Raw genomic sequence first — 20,130 nt, 5'->3', positions numbered from 1 at the left:
TTGCAAATATTGATTCCTTTTCTATTTATGAAATTATTAGACAAAGATTGATGGTCATCTTTATTTAAAAGTCTAATAAAACTCTTTGATGAATCCATCTGGAAAATTATTTTATTACTATTTCAGTTTAATTGCTTGCTATAGGTAGGTTTAAATTACTTATCTCAGTTTACCTTTGGTAAATCATGTGCATCAAGAAATTCATCCTTTTTTTTTTTTTTAAGACTTTCCAAGTTAGTGTAATGTAAGTTTTTCACATGTGTCCCTATGGTTTTCTGAATTTCATTGTTATCTATTGTAATGTCTCCCCTATCATTTATAATTTTATTAATATGGGTTTTCTATTTTGTTGGGTATCAATTTTGTTGGTCTTTTCAACAGACCAATTCTTTATTTCATTGATTTTTTTGTATTATTTTATATATTTCTATTTAATTAATTTCTGCCCTAATCTTAATTTTTTTATATCTACTGCTTTTGGGATTGACTTCTTGTTTTCCCAGGTGAATTTTCTGTAGTTTTCCGTGCTCTTGATTCCAGGCTTTATTTAGTTGTGATCAGGTAGAATATATGAAATTATTTCAATTTTTTTGTATTTTCTGAGATTTTAAGTCTTATATATTTTAGAGAACATTCTACAGACTTCTCACAAAGATGTATATTCTGTTGTGGTTTGGATAGAATGTTCTCTAGATGTCTATTAAGTTCATTTGAACTCTGATGTCATTTAATTACAATGTTTCTCTGTTTAATTTTTGTCTGAATGACCTTTCCACTAGTGAATGTGGAGGATTGAAGTCTCCACTATTGCTTTGTTGAGGTTAATCTGTGGCTTTACATCTTGTAGTATGTGTTTTATGAAACTGGGCATGGCGGTATCCAATACATTGATATTTGGAGTTATAATTTCCTCTTGTTGAATTAATCATGTATGAAATGACCTTCTTCCTCTCTCCTGATTACTTTTGTCTGATATATTTTATGAGATTATATAGTTGACATTTATTTACTAGTTCCATTTTCTTCTAATATCTATTTTCTATCCTTCACCCTAGGATAGTGCCTACCTTTGACTTTAAGGTATTTTGGAGAGGTGACAAGTAGATGGATCCTATTTTTAAATTCAATCTACTAGCCTGTATATATACCATTGAGCAACCAATAAATATTCAGAGTTATTCTTGAAAAGTTCGTGTTGATTTCTGTCATTTTATAAATTTTACAATATTTGATGTTTTCCTGACCCTCAATTGTTTTAACTAATGTTCTACTTTTTTTTGTTTTAAACTCTGTAGCCTCTTGGGTGTGTTTATCATTCTTTTCAGTCTGAAGAATTTCTTTCTTTCAAATTTTTTTTTTTAGACAGGATTTCTCTGTAGCTTTGGAGCCTGTCCTGGAACTAGCTCTTGTAGACCAGGCTGGCCTCGAACTCACAGAGATCCGCCTGCCTCTGCATCCCAAGTGCTGGGATTAAAGGCGTGCGCCACCACCGCCCTGAAGAATTTCTTTATTCTGTAGAGCTTATTCTGTAGAGCTGGCTTAGTGGTCATAAATTCCTTTAGCCTGCTTTCATCATGGAATGTTTTCCTTCTTCCATCAGTTATGGCAAATGGCCTTGATGTGAGCAGGAGTTAGGGCTGCCAGCTATGCTCCTCAGAACTTGAAAACACACTATTCCCTGCCTTTATGTTCTTTAATGTTCCTATTGGGAAATCAGCTGTCACTCTTAGGGCCCTGCCTTTGTGTGTGATTTGTCATTCTGCTCTTGCATCTCTAAATGCCTTTTCTTTGTTCTCCAAACTTAGAATTGTAACTATAACATGGGGAGTTTCTTGCTAGTCCTTCCTGTTTGGTGTTCTACATGCCTCTTATCTTCTTTCCCTGGATTTGAGGAAATTTCTGCTATGATTGCACTGAAAATATTTTCTGTACCTTTAGCATGCAATTCTCTTTCTTTATTCCTATCAGTCATAGTCCTAATCTTTTCATGGTCGATAAGGTCTTGTATGTTACATTCAGATGTTTTTTTTTTTTTTAATCACTGTCCTTTACTGAATGTCCTGATTCTTCTACCTTGTATTCAGCCCTTAACACTGTGTCCTCCCCATGATCTTTTCTGTTGATAAGGCCTTCTACAGAGGCTTTAATTTGATTTACTGACTTTTTTTCATTTCCACCATCATTTCAGTTTGGTTTTCTATTTCTATGTGTATTTCCATCTCTTTATAGAATTTCACGTTCATATCCTGCATCGCCTTTCTTATTTTCATTTAGCTGTTTGAATTCTCTTGGAGTTTACCCAAGAATTTTTCTTTTTTTTATTTTTTTAATATATTTATGCTCATTCCTTTGAATTCTTCATTTGAAATCAAAGCCACTCTTTTTTTTTTTTGTGACCCATGCTGTGGCACTGGTAGTTTTTTATGGAAACGTGTTGTCTTTGTTTTTCACGTTGCTTGTGTTTTGGGAGCCAGGTTTGTTAGTTTGGGGGCGTCCATTTGTTTTTGTCTTCCTGCTTTTGATAGAAGTGTGTGCAATGGTTAAGAGGGACTGAGTTATAGTAGAAATGAGAGATTGTTTCCTCTAGTATACTGGTTTTCAGGGCAACAGGCTGTGTCCCTGTCCTCCTCTGAGAGTAGCTGCTATTAAGTGTCATTAAATTCGTGAAAATAGAGTAATGTCAGTCATATCTAAAGTTAATTATTAATCACCATGGTGAGGAAAGGAACATTGATGATACTTTGTGCATTAATACATAATTTTTGTGGGTATAAGTGGAAAGTAAATGAAAAGAAAAGGGAAGATAAAATGTAGTGAGGTGGTAGAAGCTGAGGAACAGAAACAGAAACAAGAATGGGAGAAGGGGGAGTTTGGACCTAAGATGAGCTAAAAAGGAGGCAAACAGATGCTATCATATCGCATGCAACAGTCCTGGCTCTCAGGAGACCGAGGGGCAGAGGTCCTGCTACCTAGCCAGGCTATGGAAAAGGGAAGGAAAATGGAGACTAAAAAGAGGGCAGGGGAGCAACATAAGGTACATAGCATAACCGGAGCAAACGAGCCTGGCAAACTGCATGTTAGACAAAGGTAGAGTATGTGGAGTAAGACATTCAGGGTGGACTGGCCTGGGTGCTGGACTCTGTCCTGATCCTCTCCTGTTCCTCCCCCAGCTCCTAGAACCTTGTCTCACCACTGGGAGTTCCTCTCCCATGGGTGGTCCTGTTCTCCCTTCTATTACACAATTTTTGATGTTATTATGAATTCCTTTCATACTTTTGAGACAGTTCACTGCCAGGACATGCAAACGCAAAATGTGTTCACTTCCTGCCCCGCTGTGTTGCTGTCATTTCTTGGTTCCCACATCTTTGCTGGCTTGTTCTGTGGCTCTTTTCTGTCCTCTGGAAATGTGAAAATAGACCTACAAACAGAGGCAATTTTACTTCCTCCCGTCTAATCGGATGCTTTGCATTTCTTCTTATGGGCTGATGGCTTTTTCTAGGAGTCATGATGCCATCTTAAATAGGAATTGTGAAGGTAAGAGTCTCTGTCTTTTTGTCTTTTACAGGGAAAATCGTGTCAACCAAGACCTTACATTGTCAACAGTTTCTTTCTATTCCTAGCCTGCTCAGTGTCTTTCAGGAATGGATGTTGGTTTTGCAAAATGCATCGTGGCAGCAGTTGAGGAGAGAATGTGCTTTTTCACCCTTAAGTTCTTTTTTATATTTCTTTATTTTCTTCTTCTTTATATTATTTGTACTGAAATTCTTTGAGAATTTTTATATATTTTGTTTGAAATTCCTCAAGAGTTTTATACATTGTGTTTTGATCATATTCATCCCCCATCTTCTCCCAGATCCATCACCTAACCCATACCTACCCAACTTTGTGTCCTTAATGTTTTCTGTTTGTTTGTTTTTAACTCATTAGTGTTGCCTATGTTCTCTTGGGTATGTGACCATCCCCTGGAGTGTGCTAGATCTACCCAAGGCCATACCCTTAAAGAATGTGCCTCCCCCCACATCTTTTGGCATTTATCAATTTCCAATAGCTCCTCAGCTAGGGGTTGGATTTCATGACCACCTACAAGACCCCATGTTGGGATTTTGTCTGGCTTTAGCTTACACAGGTCTTTAGCATGCTGCCACAACCACTCTGAGTTTGTATGTTCAACCAACCCTATGATGTCTACATCTAAGAATCACAAGGAGGCGGTGTGCTCCAGACATAATCGCACCACCTCTGGCTCTTACAATCTTCCTGCCCTTCTTCTAGTGCTCATGAGCCTTGGGAGAAGGGGGTGTGCCATAGATGTCCCGTTTAGGACTGAGCACTCCACAGTCTCTTATTCTTTGCACACTGAGTACTTGTACTCTGTGTCAGTCACTATCGGCTGCAAAAAGAAGCTTCTATGATAAGGTTTGAGAGATGCACTAATATATACTTAAAAGGAGAAGTCATTAGGAATTGGTTTAATACCATGCCCCACTAGCAAAGTACTAATAGGTTGTCTTCTGTGACCTATGACCTTTTCATCCACAGTTTTTTGACCTGATGTGTGTTCGAAGTATGGGTTCCAACTTGTGGAATGAACCAAAACATCAATCATATGGTAGTTGGTTACTCACATGCCATTCAAGCCACTAATACACCACTGGTCATATATTGCCAGGGAAGAAATTACTGCAGTTTCCAGGGTTCACAGCTGGATTAGACTAATAATTACTTTTTTCCTCCAGTAGTAAGCAGAATACTTTCAAGTATTATAAAAGCTAGTCGCTAAGAGTGAGGATTTCAGGTCAATACTAGCTTAATTTCTCTATGTTCTGACTCACATGTGTGGGGCCTTCAGCACTCAGGTCTTACTGTCACCTTCTGGAAGGTAACCAAGGGCAAAAGCAATAACAAGAGTACATAGTTAGGTCATGTGTTTGACGCCATTTTCCCAACGTGTGCCTTTGCTTTGAGAAGTTTGATGCATTTATGTTTAAGGTGGTAACCGAGAAGGAGGATACCTCCGCCCTTTTATTTGTTTTCTCTAGTAGCTGTTTGTCTTGCATCTCCTTTGCAGCTTCCTTGGATTTTTAGGGAAATCTTGTTCTGATATTTTTTGCTTAATTGATGTTTTAATCACATAGTTTTACTCTCCTCTCTTCTCATGTGTATATTCTACAAGTTGTTTGCATACGTGTGGCTAACACGAAAGTTGGGCTCACATCTAAACGTGTATCAGTCTGTTTTGAATTGATACCAAATTAACTCCAGTCACAAGAGCTGCGTAGTTGTAAAGCTCCATCCTTGTCTCTAGTTATTGATGTTCCCAATTGTATCTTTGTATGTTGTATAGTTTCCATATTTATGATAGTTCCGTTCATCTTTTGGATCCTATAAAATAAAAAGTACAATTACACACCAAAATAACAAAGGTTTTACTTGCTGTGTTGCCTGAGGCACATATATGTGGAGGACATGTTCTGGGACAAGACCTCAGAACGTGGTTTAGGTGGCCTTGAGTTCACCGCTCTCCTGCCTCTGCCTCCCAAGTGCTGAAATCACAGATATTCACAGCTTTGCCCGCATTTAGTGGTTGTCTTTATATCTACTCAAGTATTTATAAGAGATCTTTTCATTTCATACAGCTTTGAGCTGCTCAACCGTCCCCTTTCATTTCAATCTGAAAGACTCCAAATAGCACGCGTCTAGGGCAAAATATCGCAGACCTCTGTCTTCCAGGCATGAATGACATGGCTGCTGCTCCTGAAATCAGAAAAGCTGTGTTTGGCATTGTGAGACACTCACATGACTGGCACAGGATCTCCCTCACGGAGAGAAGCGGAGCTCTTGAGGCATCACACTAGCATGCTTGCAAAGCAGAAGGCATGCAGCAGGGCTCACAGGGCAGCACACTAGCGGTGCAGAAGGCATGTGTAATGAGGAGGAGCGGGCCGCGTCCCGACCAGCTAGCTTAACCCCCAAAATAACTACACAGAAATTGTATTAATTAAATTACTACTTGGCCCATTAGCTCTAGTCTCTTATTAACTAACTCTCACATCTTGATTTAACCCATTTCTAATAATCTGTATATCACTACAAGGTCGTGGCTTACAGGGAAAGATTCTAACCTACATCCATCTCAGGCTGGAGATTCACGGAATCTGCCACACTTCCCTTCTTCCCAGCATTCTGTTCTGTCTACTCCGACCACCTAAGGGCTGCCCTATCAAAAGGCCAAGGCAGTTTCTCAGGCTCCTGCTTCTGAGACTTCCTGGAGACAATAGGCACTACCTCACTCTGGGAGCCAAAATTGAGCCTTCCTTCCTTAGGCTGTATTTGTCAGGGTGTTTTAGCACCTCGACAGGGAAGGTAACTGAAAAATCAAACTGAAGAGAGAGAGATGGGGGGGGAGGGATGGCAGAAGATAACACTCGGAGCTGACCTTTAATACATGTGAAGGGAAAATCCAAAGTCCATGATTCAGCATGCAGACAGAGCCAAGCATAGGTAACTATGGTAATGAGGGAATACTCGGCCTCTGAACTGCTTCTGAATTAGGTAAGGTTTTAAAGGTGTGTGTGTGTGTGTGTGTGTGTGTGTGTGTGTGTGTGTGTGCTTCTGTATGTATGTGTACCTCTGTGTATGTGTGCCTCTGTGAGTTTGTGTGTGTGTGTACATGTGTGTGTGTTTCTGTATGTATGTGTACCTCTGTGTATGTGTGCCTCTGTGAGTTTGTGTGTGTGTATGTGTGTGAGTGTGTGAGTGTGTGTGTGCGTGTGTGCACACGCACTTGTTTACCTGTGTGTCTGGGTTCACATACACCACCGCACATGTAGAAATCAGAGGCCAACTTGTGGGAGTCAGTTCTCTCCTACTCTTAAATGGGTCCTGGAAATCGAACCCATCCTTGGGCTTGAACACAGGCAACTTTTACCCACTGAACCATTTCACTGGCCTGGAAAAGATTTCCACATATGATATGAAAGAGTCTTGCACAAACCCCAATGGACTGTTCCATCTGGTTACCACCTTCCGAAGTCCCTTTGAGTGTCAGAAAGGACAAGTATTACTAAGCAAACAGGCTACAGGAGAAGTAGTGTTTGATGCCCCATTAATTGGACTTGTACAGTTGAGTTCACAGGAGAACTGAAAAGTCAGCAAGCATCTTGGGACCTCTGATATGAAGCTTCAGTGACTCTGCTGAGCCTTGTCATGGGCCAATATTCTCTATAAGGAAGGAGACTCCTGGCATATCTGAACGGCTTAGATCTCTGTGCAATTGGGTTAGTAAGTGTCTTAGTTAGCGTTTCTCTTGCTGTGAAGAGACACCATGACCACAGCAACTTTTAAAAAGGAAAACCCTTCACTGGGGCTGGCTTGTAGCTCAGAGCTTTAGTCCATTATCCTCATGACCAGAAACATGGCAGCCTGAAGGCAGATAGGTACCAGAGAAGGAACTGAGAGTTGTACATCTTGATCTGCAGGCAGCTGAAGAAGACACTGTCAAATGGGCGTAGCTTGAGCATATGAGACCTCAAAGCCATCCTCTACAGTGACACACTTCTTCCCACAAGGCCACACCTACTCCTCACCTCCTAAGAGTGCCATTCCCTATGGGTCAAGCGTTCAAGCACATGAGTCTATGGGGATCATTCCATTCAAACCACCACAGCAAGGCATAGATCATTGGGGGGAGATGACAGAAAGGAAAAGCAGGAAAAGGGTCTGTCCAGGTCATTCAAATGTAGCGAGACTTGTGTTGGGTCAGCATCCTCCAGGAAGTTTACTAGAAGGCCAAATACCCTACAGATGAGCCTCTAGGGTCTCGGCAACCATTAGCCAAATGAGTGGAAGGAATGAATGACAGAATGAGAAAGGTCAGGCTTGTCCCAGGGGTGGCCAGTGAGCTCCCTCCTCAGCAGAGCCATGCACCTTTCTCTCAGCAGGAAAGTGTACTAGGGGCGGAGACCTCACCCTGCTTGCAACCTTTTCAGGAGAGGTGGCAGCCATGGTGACAGCCAAAGCCTGTCAGACCCCGGGAATCAATTCCAGCAGAGTAGTTTTATTCCCCTTGGCCCTGGGCCAGGCCACATAGTAAAAGTTATTCCTGCTAAGTCTGTGAGGAATGGGGAGACGCATGGCAACCCCAAGACAGCACTCCACGATGAGAAAGCCAGATGGGTCATGGAGAACATGGATGCAGGTAGTGTCTTTTAAGGACACAATTGATACAAGGGATAGGATTTTTTCCATGCTGTCTTAGTGCTTACTAATGTTTTACGTTAGTATCCCCTTAGCCTCCGAAGACCAATTAGCATTTGTTTGGAATGGGCCAATGAGCTCTCAGAGATCCTGCCTACTCTCTGTAAAAAGGTTTCATTATGTAATGCTAGCTGCTTTTAAAAATATTTTTATTAATTCTTTAAGAATTCTTTAGACTATGTTTTATTATCTATATTATCTATATGATAGATAGATAGATAGATTCACCCACTATTCTCCTGTAGTGCTAACTCTTGACTGTCTTACAGATCTTTGGAAAGATCCACAAGAACATTTAAAAAAAAAATTGAAGGGTTTTAAATAAAGCACACTTGACACTGTGTGGGCAGAAGGCATTTTCCAGGAGCCACAAGACTGTTGGGGGAAAACACCAAACCCCAGTGCCTAAGTTCCTTACTGACATAAGCTAATGGCCAGAGAGGCCACAAACCATGAAGGCTATTACCACTACTATCAGTTGCATGCCAGAACTAGATAACAAGACCTATTGCTGAAGACATCACATGCTTTGGCTGAAAGACATGAAGAAATCAAACTAGCGGACAGTGAGATGGCTCAGTACATAAAGGTGGTTGCTTCTAACAATCTTACACAATGAGTACAGGCTCCTGCTGCATATGCAGGCAAGTGCCACTGTGAGGGAGAGACGGGTCTGGAGAAAGTGGCATTCTGGTTTTCAGTTCCTTCCTCTGATTCTGACAAGCTGGGGTCTGTCTCTGGAACACACATGGTAGAAGGAAAATGTAACTCCTCTGACTTCTACAAATGTGCATGCGCACACACACACACACACACACACGAGGGGGATGTGATTTTAAAATATGAAACAAATCAAACTGGGACTAAGGTGACTAAGTCCTCCCTGGTGACTGGCATTGTTAGTGCCAAAAGACACTATGTAAACTGCTAAGAGGGATTTGTAATCAATAGTTAAGTGTGGACCCTGAGTACTGAACCATCAACATTCCAGATGAAATTGTTCCCTTGCAATATTGGCACAATAGTTACAAGTGTAACCAACTGCTTTTTGGATTCAAGACCTACTCCACAGAGAAAGCTTGTGTCTAGTACTATAAACCAGGGCAAACGTCCTTGGTTAAAGAGGTGATAAACCCTAAGGGGAAGCAAATATTGTTTTCTTGAGTGGATGCAACATGCCTATCAAATTTCCTTCTAAACATTCGTGTTTTTCCCATAGATTATTGTTCCATTGTTGCTATTCACACTGGCTTCTTTTTGGAGAGGAAATTAGTTTCTGTAGAGATTGCTAAGTGGTCAAAGTGTTAAGAGTAACTGACTATTGAATGTTTAGTCCTAGATGGAGCATCTATATCATTCTCTCCAAGCCTCATCAAACATTGCAGAAAGGGAGACAACAAGAATGTAAGAGCTAGGGAAATTGTACAATGGATTTTTATACTCCAAGCATAATGTGACTGTCTCAGTTAGCAATAGAAATCTATTGTTGTGAAAAGACACCGTGACCATGGCAACTCTTTTAAAAGAAAACATGTAATTGAAGTCCTAGCTTAGGGTTTCAATGGTTTAGTCTATTATCATCATGGTAGGGAGCATGGTGTCATGCAGGCAGACATGGTGCTGGAAAAGGAGCCGTAACATGTTAATATGCAGGCAGCAGGAAGTAGACTGAGACTCTGAGTGGTATCTTGAGCATATAAGATCTCAAAGCCTGCCTCCACAGTGATACACTTTCTCTAACAAGGCCACACCTCTTAAGAGTGCCATTCCCTTTAGGGGCCATTTTCTTTCAAACTACCACAGAGACATTTGCCATCTTTAAATCAGAGTGAGACCATCCCAAGATTGAGCTCTGTAAACCAGACTGGCCTAGAACTCACAGAGATCCACTTGCCTCTGCCTCTCAAGTTCTGAGATTAAAAGTGTGTGCCATCACCCAGCCAAGAAATCTGTTCCTTCCAGTTCAGAGGACGGAACTGGAAACCAGAACGCCACCTTCTCCAGACCCGTCTCTCCAGACCCGTCTCTCCCTCACAGTGGCACATGCCTGTGTATGTGATAGGAGCCTGAACTCGTTGTGTAAGAGAACAAGGCCACTTGCACCCAGATGGTGGCACTGGGGATGGACAAGTGATCTAGTCTGAGCTATGATTAGGTTGAGCCACATAGTCGACACTTTTCATAGACCCGAGAAGCTGTAATGTTGGCTACTTTGTATAACTCAACCTAATTTTTTTTTCTTAGTTTTTTGAGACAGGGTTTCTCTGTGGCTTTGGAGCCTGTCCTGGAACTAGCACTATAGACCAGGCTGGTCTCGAACTCACAGAGATCCGCCTGCCTCTGCCTCCCGAGTGCTGTGATTAAAGGCGTGCGCCACCATCACCCGGCTTCAACCTAATATTTTGGAAGCAAGTTGGGACTCGGGACTTGTTGGTAATTTGCTGCAGAGCACTAATGAAGGGAAGGAGTGGGGACGGTTTTGTGAGCTTTGCTGAGTAAGGAGGCCTGCCTGCCGGCATAGGGCAGAAGGAGCCCAGCAGCTCCCCAGCTTGCTTTCTTCTCAATTCCTCTCTCTCCCCCATCTTTAACTTTTCAAGGGACACAATTACCATGGGTTACATGTTTACTATTAAACATGCATTTCTTCCACCTGGCTCCCTGTCTGACATTTTAATGGTTTTGCTGGCTTAGCGTTTCATGGGCAGGGCACGCGGAAAGAACACACTTTCAGAGCACAGTTTGAAGTCCTTGCACACTCCCTCAACGTTAATGCCATAGCAACGTGCCCTTAACTTTTTATTTCTTTGAGCCCGACCCTCATCTGGAAGGGTTCTGGGCCACATTTTCAAGCACTTTGGTGCCGATTATCATGAGGCTCCCGAGTTTATGGAGGGAAGGCTCGGAACACACGCTGGAGTCTATGCTCAAATTACTATCCTAAATGACTCCACGGGGGGCTTCCTTCAGGGGTCACTGAGAGCCAGAGTGGAATGTTTTTCCTTCTCCGATTTATCCCAGGCCTTGGGGCACGAGAGCCATAAATGCAGGTAATGTGTTTAATAGCCAGATTCTCTCGGCTCACTTTCCACCTCTCCCCACCGCCCCCCAGCCCCAGTGATAGTCGTGCAACTTCACAAAGTTAGCTGGAGACACAATTTGCACTGCCCTGTTTCTACAGTGTCCAAGAGATTCGGATGGCTGAGTGGCGTGGAAGGATGGTCCAAAGTTCAGGACCCTTTCTGTCTGTGGCTCAGCCAGACACTCGTGACTGTCAGTTTAACAAGGAGCTCCAAGCTGCCAAGCACTGTCCCAGGTAATAAGTTCCCCGTTGCTGGGTGTACAAGCAGCATCCAGACTAGCATGACAAAGGCACTTACTACTGGAGATTTGTGCTTCCGATGGGAACACCCCACTAGACCGCACTCCCCTTGGCTGCCACTTTTGCTTTCTGTGGTTTCAGTTACCCGTGATCAAATTTCAAAAGGAAAATTCTAGAAAGAAAACTCTCGCAAGTTTTAAGTGGCATGCCTTTCTGATTGGAGGAAACCTCGCCGCTGCCTGATACTCATGAATCATCCTCAGACCAGCTCTCCTTGCTCTATCTAATCCGGTTGGCTAGCCACATGGTCACTTAGCTCACCACATCCACTAAGGGGACATCTCAGCGCTCCTTGCTCTATCTAATCCTGTGGCTAGCCACATGGTCATCTAGTTTATCATAGCCCATAAAAGGAATCAGCTATCCTGGCTGTATCTAATACCTGTTGGCTAGCCACGTGGTCACCTAGCTCATCACATCCCCTAAGAGGACATCTCAGCACTTGTGCTGGAATGGCCCTCACACAGAGTGCAAGGCCGTGTCACTTCATCCCATCATGTGGGCATCCCGTTAGGCAGAAGGATGTGTGCAGTACAGTCAGGGGGAGCGGGCAGAGAGCTCGTTCACACACCTTGGATTACCCTGCGTCATTACAGCTGGCCTGTCCCATGAGTTATTCTTTACCACATTAACCTATAGATGAGACTTTATCACAGGGCTAGGCAGACTCTTTGGAGCTCCATTCGATCCCAGTTTTAGGCACCCACAAAGGGCTTGAAATGGATTTCCCCCAAGCCAGCAATGGGGTACACACTTTTAATACTGGTACTCCAGAGACAGAGGCGTGCTGTGAGTTCAAGATCAGCCTGATCTACACAGATCTACACAATGAGTTCCAAGTGAAGCACGACCACATATATAGTGAGATCTCACATTAAAATAAAAAAAAAAAGACCCGATCAAAAGAAGGGGGCAGGTATATAAACCATAAAACTTATAGCAATTTTTTTTCAGAGGCCAAACTCCTCCTTGTTTTTTTTTTTTTCTTCCAGAACTTATCATCCTGCGAGCTAACCTGAAGGATGCAGCAATGACCAGGAGGTACCCAGAAGCGTGGCCTTAGGAGCATCACCCCAGGACAGTGGCGATGACACTGAAGTGATTTACGGCGAGGTAATGAGTAGAGCCGTGGCTATGGAGTCTTCGCCAGGACCTTTGTGCAGACACTTACAGACCTTGCGAGGTCAAAGACCCCCTTTGCGGGTGATCCCACTCAGGGTCCGAGTTTGCATAAACTGCCCAAGGACCATACTCTGGACTGCGACTGCGTCTCTGTTTAAGATTCCTGCAGGCCGAGTGAGTGTGCAGTTCCTGATAGCCATCAACTGATCGTCACGCACCAGCCCTCAGAGCAGAGAGCATGGGTGAAACCAAAGATAAGCGACCTGCCCCAGGCAGAGGTGGCCTCTAGTTGCAGAAGAAGAGTTGTGCGGGAAGCAGGAACAGGAAGTCAGGGAAAGAGTTAGATGCGACAGCTGAACTCTGTGCTTTTCAAAAACTGGGTCTCTGGTTGAAGAGTTTTCGCCTCTCTGGTCCTTCATCTGCCACACTGCTTTCCCATCCCCTTTCTATGGGATACTCTAGCGGTCTGTATCTTAAGTGCCCGAAATGGACGGTGGGATGCAGTGCCTTGCGGCTTTGCAGTTTACGGCACATGTCTACAGTGTGGCTAAGATCTATATTTTTAATTTCAGTAAGTTTAATGATTTAAGATTTAAGCGGCACCATGTGACCGGTGAGTACCATATTGAGGAGTGCGGCTCTCGCCTGTTAGGAAACGGGATGCCCTGTCTGTTTGCATTAGTACTGAGAACGTCAGAATGTGCGTGTGTTTTGCCTCAAGATCTGACTTGAAGTAAGATATAGTAGTGAGATCTCTGGGAACAAGGCACACTCCCCAGCTTTGACCTATCGGTTGTGGGTGCCTCGGTTTCCTCATTTGTCAGCTGTGGATGGTAACGGTTGCCCCATTGGTGAGGTTGTTTGAAAACTAAACGTGACATTAGACGGTGACCATCTGAATGACTGAGCCAAGCCCGACTCTGTCAGAGCTAATAAGAGGGCAGCACATATCATCTTCTTGGGGTTATACCAGGTCCCCAGCACCTGAAGCTTTACCATGGCAGCATAGAGACCATTTTCTTGATCTGGAAGCCAAAGTGGAATGATGTCAGTCCAGACTCCAAAGTCAAAGGGGACCCTGTGTGAGCAAGGAATGATTCACGTTTTCACAAGTCTCTGGAGCTTCCTCCTTCCCGGTGCCTGAGGAGATAAGAGAGCGTTTCCTCCCAGGCCATCCCCAACCAGACTCCTGTCCAAAGGGCTAAAAGTTCTTCTGGAGATTTTACCCTCACTGCGGAGCACAGATCAACAAGACAGTGCACCAGGTTTTTAAGATGAAATGCGCCCAGGCCTGAGAGAACATAGACCCCCTCATCACTTTCTTTTCTGCCTTCCAATACATTAAGATGGAAATGTCTTCAGAATACAGGAATGCTTTCTTCGGTTGCTCTGGACTCAGCTTGGTGTAAACGGCTGCTATGGGATGTCTACATATGAGCAGTTCGTCACCAATGCCACCGAGAAGACACGACCATGGGCTAGGGTCCTCTTTGGATTTGATTTGGGCAAGGGTGGGCCTGATTCCTGAAATGTCTTTTCAGCTCTAGAGTACAAGATTCACCGCTACCTTTGCTTTTCAAATTGACACTGTGATGGGGCTGTCAAGGACGGGCAATTCAACAGCATGTCCGAATACTCAAACACCTGCGATGGCAGAGCAGGTGGCCACGATGAGTGCGCTGCACTGGATAGATTCGGATGAACTGTAGCGACCACCTTTAGAGGAAGCTGCTGCTTCTTGTTGCTAGGTAGTGGTACCATGTAGGAAGCCAGCCTTCGCGGACAGTTCTCCAGCTTTTCCAAGCAATACCAGAAATCTGGGGTTTTTTTTTTTTTAAGGTCAAACCTCACATTTTTAAAGGTTGACTCAAAAATCTGTAATCTGAGCCAACAACCTGTTTAGGATGAGCTCTGCGCTCCTCACAAACCCAGGGCCACATCAGGAGCCCTGATCCTAAACTAACCATAGAATGTCACCTTAAAAAGAAATTTGAGTGTTAAAACAGTCCAGTCCCCTTGTTGTTGTTGCTGTTGTTGTTGTTTTACTGTAACTCTTTCCGCTAAAAAATCAATCCTATAACCTTTGGCCCAACCTGATGAAGTCCAGGCTGAGCAGAGAAACCAGAGCAAACAAGAGTCCTGCTATTTCCTGGAGTCAGCACCCCTGTGTCAAAACGGTGACATTCAGAGCTTTGTGTTGCTGGTTTCAACTTTCCAGGTAGCTGAACCCCAAAGGCCCTGGTTATCGTCAATTCCTGGGCAGCCAAGCTGTCAGACTTTTCCCACGGCTGAGTCAGAGAGCTGCTTTCCCAGAATTGTTAGGAGACCAATACCCAGGAGGGGTCATGGCTTCCCACCCAAATGGTCCTGGAAATGGAGGGAGTTGAGTGTCGGCTCCACGGGAGTCTCCCTGTGCCCTTCTTCCCAGCTGGGTCTGTGATGTGTGCCTAGCTCTGCTTTCTCATTTACTGCCCACCTTCTACAAACTAACAAAGAGGATGCTCCATGGGACCAGAACCCTTGCCCAGCTTGTCCAAAGCTGAGTCCTAGGTCTCATAACAGCCAAGGAAAACGTCTGCAGGCTGTGGTCCCAGAGGGTAACGGCTCATGGCAGCACCATTGTAGCCTCCTCAAAGGTAGGCGCTTCGATTCCTCCTTGAGTCTACACAGCACCATTCTTTCGGCTGCCATCTGCTCCGCCACTGGAGGTGCTGTGAGTCAGTTCTCATTTGTGGAGTTCTGGGCCCCAGAGACAGGAATGTTAGCAATTGAGGAATGGCTGTCAAGGTGGCCTTGCTGTGTCTCCAGAACCAGGAAGACCAGGGCTTCCTGAAGAAGCCTGCTGTTTCTCTGGAGACCTTTATCAGAGAGACTGCTCTTCAAACACAGATCTGAAGCCAGACCATTTACATCAGGACTGGGGTTATCTCAGGGAGTCACACGTACTGAGCCTGCATCCATCTGCCAAGTCACAGCCTCCAGCACGCACACATCTTGTTTCTTTGAATTTCCGGAGGTTTTCTAGTCAAGGTCAAACACTTTTATTCGTTATTCAATGTCCTAAAAGCAGATAGTGTTAGCCAGGGGTAAGAGAGAAGCAGAAAGAGAACAAGAGACGGCAACTCAGAAGTCCTGAACACAGGACACAGCTGACAACGCTGATGGCACTCTCGCTTTCGATGCATGCTTCAAAGCCAGATGGTCTGGCTTTCCAAAATGTACCTTTCTCAATCACATTTGGACACACACATTTTAAAAAAAAAAAAAAACTATCATCCTTGGTCCCAGCCACATTTCCATGGGAATGCAATCATTAACTATGTGACAAGAGAATATCTTGGCCCCTGTCACTCCCTCCTAGGATTCTAGACTCCATGGAGAACATCAGGTGCCATGTGCATGCGTGTATGCATGTACATGTATGGGTGTGTGTGTGTATGTGTGTGTATGTGTGTGGTTTGGTTATAAAGATGGCCTTTTTTTTTTCCTAAAAACATGTCTCTGAAAATGCTTCTGAATGGTACAGAGCCAATGACCCAGATCAGAAGGCCTGGGAGGATGACACCATCCCAATGACTCAACATTCTTGGTGTCTGAAAAATAAGGAATTCTATGAAGAACAAAACAGCGTTTCTTTTGCGTCTAAGGATCCCCTGTTGGTTATCTGACCATGCTGAATGGAGTGAAGGAGGCCAGCACACCCAGCCAATGGCCTTCAGGTGCCTGACCACCCGCTTACATGTCTAACTGTGAGCCATGAAACCCAGACAATGGCCTTTTAGGTGCCTGACCACCCGCTTACAAGTCTAGCTGCGTGCCGTGAACTACTCCAAGACTTCACTGGTAAGATCCAAGACCCTGGGCTGGACAGTTTCAAAACACCAGGAAACCGGAGGAGTATACATGCCATGGTATATGGCTAGATTAATTTTTATGGTGTAGAATGAAAACCGTATATTCAGCTGAAGCCGACATATGCTTGAGTACTAGGCTATTTTTCCTGAAAATTACTTGTTAGATTAAAAAAAATGGATATATTCAAATCTGTGTGAGGGCTCGCATTTTATAAGAGATTCTCTCAAATACTTCATTTTGAACCAACAGAGCTAGTTTAGGAGAACAGAAGCCTAAAAACACTTCAAATACAGCAAGCACTAAGAGAAAACATGTAAGAGAGAGGCTCTCCTCGGGAGTATGAGCTTATCAGAGTATGTTTTGAATGCTTCCATATGCTTAACTTGAAATGGCTGATTCAGAAAGCTGTGGAGCAAGCCGTTAGTGCTGAGGATCATGGCTGCACTTGTGCGTTAGGTTACAGTTGCCAGGGGTGGTAGTGCCATTCACAGACTAAGACAGGCAGTCTCTAGGCACAAAGAGGACCTTTTCAATAAGAATATCAGGTCTGGGGCTGGAGAGATGGCTCAGAGGGTAAGAACACTGGTTATTCTTCCAGAGGTCCTGAGTTCAATTCCCAGCAACCACATGGTGGCTCACAACCATCTGTAAAAAAATCTGGTGCCCTCTTCTGGCCTGCAGGCACACATGTAAAATAAATAAATAACTTTAAAAAAAAAAAAAGAATATCAGGTCTGATGCAGCAAGAAAATAAGCAACTATAAACATATATGAACCTAACAAGAGAGCCTAAAATGTAAGAAGCAATAGCTGACAAAATTGAAAAAAAAAAAAAAAAACAGGCAACATGATAAAAATGGCTATGTTTCTCCTTCACCAGGATTCGCCGACATGGGCCACATCCACTCCAAGGCTATGAAGCTACCCCAGCACTGTGCAGAAGGCAGCCTGGACCATCATCAAGAAGTAATGCATGCACCTGGTTAAGGAGTTCCACACCAACAATCACGTGTACGTGGAGATCGCCATGCTCCCCAGCATAGAAGTTCTATGACAAGCTAGCAGGCAATGTCACGCGGCTGATGAGGCGGATTCGGATAGGTCCTGGGAGCCCTGGCTCAATCAAGTTGCAGGAGGGAGAGAGGGGAGAAAGGATAAGTATGTTCCTAAGGTCTCATCCCCAGGTCAGCAGATCACTGGGGTAGACCCGACACTAAGGAAATGCTTGAAGCTTCTGGTTTGCCACAGCATCTCCCACCTGCAGGTCACTCTGCCTACAGTTGGGAAGAATTTCAGAATGCCATGTGGCACCATCCGAATCTGTTCTGGAATGTTTTCAATAAATCCGAGGATAGCTCAAAATAATAATATTCTTTAAGTACTTACATATGTCCCTATACGTTATGTATAAAACGGCCTAAGCAGGGGATCAGTAAGGAGCTAGGAGACACAGAGAACACTCGGAACCGCTATCCCTGACAGACATCTGTACAGAACTCTACTCCCCAAGACGACAGGAGATGCATTCTTAAGCAGACTGAGGTACACCATATGCTAGCTCCTATACTGGATCGCAGAACTTCTAAGAAGATTGAAATGACACACAAAATGTTCTTGGACTTTGATGAAATGACATTAAAAATAAGTAGCAAAAACAGACTTGAACAAGCCATATGGGTTTAGAAGTCAACACTCTCCCGACTTAAAAATGGCCAATAAGCAAAACCATGAGGGAAATTCGAAAACATTTTGAGTTGAAAAATAAAAACGAATCGAATCTACAGTCTGCAGAACCTTAGAGGACAGAGCTGAAGCTACTGAGAGGGAACTTTGTCCTTATAGACGGCTCCTTCACAAGGTGTAGGGCCAGAGAGAGGTGACTTGGGGGCTAAAGGCACCTACTTCTCTTGCTTTGCCTCCAAACGTCCATGTGATGACTCCCAACCTCCTGAGTATCTATACACTGAAGCATACACATAAATAAATAAATCTTGAAAATAGAGAACAAAACTAATCTTTCAACAATCAAGGGGATGGAGAGATGATCCAGCTCTTGTGGTCTGGTTCCCAGTACCCACAACCATCTATAGCTGCTGTTCCAAGGGATCCAACACCCTCTGTCTTCCTTGGGCACATATGTGGTACACATGCATACATGCAGACAAATACTCGTACACATATTTTTTTTAAAAATACCTTAAAAGAATATCTAAACATTGATGACTTAAACTTCTCTCTTGAGAAGACAGCAGAGCTAGAAAAGGAGCAGATGAAACCAAAGCAGCATGAGGAGGAAGAAAGATTATGGTGAAAATGACTGAATCCCAGCTTTCAAAAGTAACAGGAAAAAATCAATGAAATCAAAGGTTGGGTCTTTGAAGGTATCAACCAACTTGAAAAAACTTTAGCCAACCTATCAAGAAAAAAGAGAAAAGACTCAAATGCTAGAGCCAGGAATGGAACAGTGAGGATTGCTCCTTTCCCTCCAGGAGAAGTACAACACCCATCACCTTCCACAGGTTCAGGCTGATTCTAAAGTCTAAGCACGAAGGTTAAAAAAATTAATAAATCTAAAAAATTAAATGAAATAAATGAATGATTAATAAAAAAATAGTAGACAATATTCTTTTAAAATTATTTATTTATTTATTTTTATTTTATGTACATTGGTGTTTTTCCTGCATGTATGTCTACATGATGGCATTGGATCCGCTGGAATAGGAACTACAGACAGTTGCGAGCTGCCATGTGGGTGCTGGGAATTGAACCCGGGTCCTCTGGAAGAGCAGCCAGTGCTCTTAACTGTTGAGTCATCTCTCCAGACCCTGCCAGTAATCTTGAGAAGGAAGGACAGAGAGGAAGGAATGATGCTCCTTTGCTCTAAGACATCCCAGGGGTCAGGTTTGCTGTGTGTCCCACCAGTTCTCAACACAGATTGGCTGAGTGTCCCACCAGCTCTCAACACGTATTCTCCCAGTGCCCACATGAATCGGAACAGACTTCCAGTAGGAAGGCATTGCATTCTGTAACTGCCTGCTTCCTGAAGACACAGATGACATCTTTCCCTCTCATATCCCTAGGACCTAAAAGAATGCCCAAAGAGAAAGAATCATTACTATTTTGGATAGATGGGTAGGTGATACATAGATGGCTTTGGAATAATTTGCCTTTGTACAATGGATGAGGCAGCTTGATTTCCTAGATGACTAACTCCTTACCCCTTTATTCCCCCTCAAAAAAAAAAAAACTACTCAACTGAAAATCCAGAAGCCTCCATCTCCAACTCCTCCAAGTACCCCCATCTAACTAGTATGGCATCATTACCAACAATACCAAGTTGAGCAATCATGGGTTGTAATAAATGGGCATCTGTCTTAGTTAGAGTTCCTTTTGCTGTGCCATGACCATGGCAACTCTTATAAAGGAAAACATTTAATTGGGGTGACTTACAGTTCAGAGGTTTAGTCCATTATCATCAGGCAAGACAGGGCAGTATGGAGGCAGACACAGCACTGGAG

General features: G+C 43.5%; 1 long non-coding RNA gene across 1 annotated transcript; it reads left to right on the top strand.

Moving 5' to 3' along the window:
* The first annotated feature begins 11,476 nt into the window (after nucleotides 1-11,476).
* Nucleotides 11,477-19,137, top strand: LOC126487134 (uncharacterized). The gene is made up of 3 exons (XR_007588292.1): nucleotides 11,477-11,569; nucleotides 12,628-16,600; nucleotides 17,493-19,137. It is a non-coding gene; the product is annotated as an uncharacterized lncRNA (long non-coding RNA).
* Nucleotides 19,138-20,130: the final 993 nt, after the last annotated feature.

This window comes from Alexandromys fortis, unplaced genomic scaffold (assembly GCF_014885135.2).
Source record: "Alexandromys fortis isolate MF-2015 unplaced genomic scaffold, M_Fortis_MF-2015_v1.1 scaffold_178, whole genome shotgun sequence".
Taxonomy (NCBI): domain Eukaryota; kingdom Metazoa; phylum Chordata; class Mammalia; order Rodentia; family Cricetidae; genus Alexandromys; species Alexandromys fortis.
This window is presented reverse-complemented; position numbering and strand designations above follow the sequence as displayed.